Source organism: Apis dorsata, unplaced genomic scaffold, assembly GCF_000469605.1.
Source record: "Apis dorsata unplaced genomic scaffold, Apis dorsata 1.3 scaffold_353, whole genome shotgun sequence".
In the NCBI taxonomy this organism is placed as follows: domain Eukaryota; kingdom Metazoa; phylum Arthropoda; class Insecta; order Hymenoptera; family Apidae; genus Apis; species Apis dorsata.
In genome coordinates this window covers 404567-408473 of record NW_006263619.1, presented here as the reverse complement: position 1 = coordinate 408473, position 3907 = coordinate 404567, and the positions used below count along the sequence as shown (strand labels likewise).

General features: G+C 31.4%; 2 protein-coding genes across 7 annotated transcripts in view; one reads left to right on the top strand and one right to left on the bottom strand.

Annotated features, from left to right (window-relative positions):
* LOC102672118 (autophagy-related protein 16-1) overlaps positions 1–3907 on the bottom strand; it is a 574752-nt gene that overhangs the window by 168730 nt on the left and 402115 nt on the right. The window lies entirely within an intron of this gene.
* LOC102671814 overlaps positions 1–3907 on the top strand; it is a 163966-nt gene that overhangs the window by 20121 nt on the left and 139938 nt on the right. The gene's annotated exons all lie outside the window — the stretch shown is intronic.

Here is a 3907-nt window from a genome sequence, read left to right as displayed (position 1 = left end):
AAGTAGTTCTTATATACCCCTTAAAAAAAAAAAAAAAAAGGGAGGGAGGATATAATCAGATTCTTCTTACTTAGAATTATTTCATGCACCAAATGGCAGGATGGGCTGTAACGAACTCTTATAACTCGATAAATATATTATAAAATTTTTTAAGCGGATTCCCAACTTTTCCCCGCCGTTCTTCCAGTTCTTATGAAAATGTTCACGCAGATAAGTCTCGAGTGAGTAATAGAATTTTTCAAAGTAAAACACGAAAAGGCTCTACTTCTTTTGGAGAGAGAACTTGATGCACATAAACAAAATAGTTTGCAAGCAACGTAATAAATAGCCTTGGATGTCTCGGAAGGAAGGAAGGAAGGGTTAAATGAACCGAGATCGAAAAGGCACGAGGGGGGACAAATAAAGCAGACAGAAGTGTTCAAAAGGCTGGAGTTCTGTTTGCCGTGTCAAAAATCAACACAAATTGAAATCACCGGTGACCTGTGTTGACTGGGGAAAATCGACTTTATCCGCCTTCAGCTACCTTAGGATTTTTCCACCGTCTATCGCATTTTCCAGATTGGGCACTCGATGAGAAAGAAAGGGAGAAAGTTCTTCGAAACACGAGAAAGATTTAGAAGAAAATTTCTCGAGCATATGGTGATTCTTTATAGGGAAAAGAAAAAATAATGATAATAATAAATAATACAAAGTTGATTTTCTTAGAGAGAGAGAGAGAGAGAGAGAGAGTTTTTTTTTTTTAAATTTCAAGCGAATTTCAAGTTAATTTAATTCAACACTTTTAATGATTCAATCTCGTTGATAATGTTATTAAGATTGTGCAACACAGTGTGTACACGAATGGACGCAATTAAACTCTTTCCTAATTTGTAGAGAATTATTTCGATAAGAGGTAATTAAATTTTTTTCTTGGGTTAAAGAGAATTATTACGAATCAGATGGTTGAAATTTTAATTTATGTTAATAAGATTCCTTCGCTAAATATAATATCAAATTAAGCAACACCTTGAGTTGCAACTAACTATTATTCATTCAATAATTATGCAGAATGTTTACTTAGAGAAACGAGTACAAATTTATTCCAATTATTTTATATTTTTAGAAATTATCTTTTATTATCACACCTCAGAAAATTGTATTAATGTTCGTACATTCAAAGCAACAGATTTATTTTTCAAAATAATCAAATGTTATACTTCGTTTATTACGATGTTGAGAAGAACGAAAGTCGTTCGTTTCGTGGTTAACTTTGAAAATTAACTACATAGTTGAAGATAAAATTAAACGTCGGTTTGAACGAAGTAAACTTGATGTTCTCGAACGAACAGGTTCGAAATCTTTTTTACAGAGAAATATTACACTTTTTCCTTTCAAAGTTATTATTGATTGAAAATAAAATAAAATAATAAATCGCTTTATCCAATATCGATATATAATATTGCAAATATTGGATCAAGAATTTAATTTTTAAATATTAACTTCAATATTTATAATTCAAATTTAAATATTTAGATAATACCAGTACTTCCAATTTTCACACTATTTCCATGCAAATTACGAATTAAAAAATTGAATATCCGAAAGACATCCAATTAATTCGTTCGAAGGAAGCAAAGAGAAAAAAAAAGAAGGAACAAATCACACTTTAAACTAAATAACAAAATTTCAAGAGATCAGGATTAAATCTCTTTTTTTTTACTATCTTTAAACACAAATCTCTCGAATACTCTCCGATTAATTTTTCTATTTCGAACGAATGTGTACCACAACCATACAAGATTTCTTATTTCTCATACGATTCTTCTAAACCTCCTCGATAATTTAATTTCCCTATTTCGATTTCGATAAGGCTTTATCGGTCTTTATCAGAATTTATTATTCCATTTGCGATTCGTTCGCATTTGTTGCGTAATTTTACGAGGCGTCTTTATCCCTCGCTCATTACTCGGCTCGCGTGACGCAACCTTGACTGAAGATTGAAAATCTCGGATCGAGACTCTAATTGACTCTGCTCACCGAGGAGGAAACGGAAAGCACGAGGGGGTGAAACGCTAGGTTTCAGGAATTGCTGCCGGATGACGAGGCAACCTTCTCTCCCCTTTCCTTGAATCAATAACCCCTCCTCCCCTTCCTCTCTCTCTCTCTCTCTTTCTCTCCCTCCTTCCATCTTCGAGACGATCCCGGCCAGATTACGTTTAACTTGCGCCGGTGATACGCGTAACGTGTACATCGTTCTCATTGCGCTTGCCTCAATTAGAATTTGTTCCACGACGCGCCCCATGATTCTGAATTATTCATAGGTGGCGCATCGAAAAACGATACAGAGGAAGTATGGTATGTATGCATGGGAATAAAAATCGGCGGAGGAGAGGAGGAGAGGGGATATATAGAACGAATATTTGCTAAGTATACATATATTTACGTTTTCGATAGGAAAGTATTTATTGCATTTCTGTCGTTGGAAGGAAGAGGATTAATCTTTATGCAATCTTTATCTGATTTTCTAACGGTCAATTTTAGATAGGAACGTAGGATGAATATTTGATAAGCGTTATTTTAAGCGTGGATAGGAGGAATTATATATATATTTGGAAAAAGGAATTTATTAGAGAAGAAATTTTTTTCGAATGATTTAAATATTTATATTAAAAGTTATTTTACGTGAATTATTATTGGTTCTATTATTTATCACGAATAATTTGACGGAATGTGAATAATTTTTGAAACAGAGAAATTCTCGTGATTAAAAAACTTGAGAATAAATTTTTTTGAAAAAATTGAGGGATCAATATTTTTCATGGATAAGTCAATTGTATTAAAAATTGAAGAGTTAAATAAGTAATTGAAATATAAATAACCCATCCTTTAATAAATTCGTATGAAACGAATATTTAAAATAAGGGAAATAGTATGAAACAAATTGTTCTCTTGCGAACAACAAATAACGCAAGATACATAGAATCTACAGAATCCCTAAATTCAGTTTAATTGCAACCCTCTGACTACAAGAAAGTACACCACTTTCCTAAAGTTCAACGTACAGTGGCCAAGATACCTTCGAGGGAAACTTACCCCTATCTTTCAACTATGCTCGAGTTCTTGAAGACGTATGTCGCTCGAATGTACGACCACAAGAGCACTTCTAAATCTCTAAACTTTAATTTCAAAGCGTTAACAACACACTTCTTTATTCATTTACGAATTTATATCACTTTTATCAATTTCAACTCCTTTGTCATTTGGAATAAGAATGAACGAGAACTTAATAACAAGAATTCAACGAAATATTTTTTTGGAAACTGAAAAATAATCGTTTCTAAAGTTTCAAACTAGTTTACAAGGATTAAGTACAATTAAATACGTTTTATATATCTGACACAGCTCTTAAATATAAAATAAAAGAGTAAAATTTAATGAGGTTTTCAGATGATACATTACACGATTCATAAACTCGATGAGATAATGGCGTTTAAGATTACAAAGTCATCTCTAATTTTCTGAACAGAATTATATATACATATTTCTTTATCGTCGATCAAAACATTCTTTTAACGTATTCATTTATCTCTCTCTTACCTTCAACGATAAATATCACATACAATTAAAATTAGAATGGTCTTTGAAAGTAATCAATTTTCAATATAAATATCTTAATATTTTTTTGCTTTTATAAAAAAGTATATATATATATATATAAGAAAACTTTCAAACATATGTTCCCTTATCCAATATAATACATCAGACATAATAATCAGACTCGAAACCATTTAATTTTATCCCATAAAATGTTCTTCCAACTCGTAACATTTTATGTAATTATTATTAGATCCAACTGATATTCTGTTTCACGAGTAATAATCAAAATAACCAATAAATGCCTTATTCAATTCCTACGGAATAAATCCTT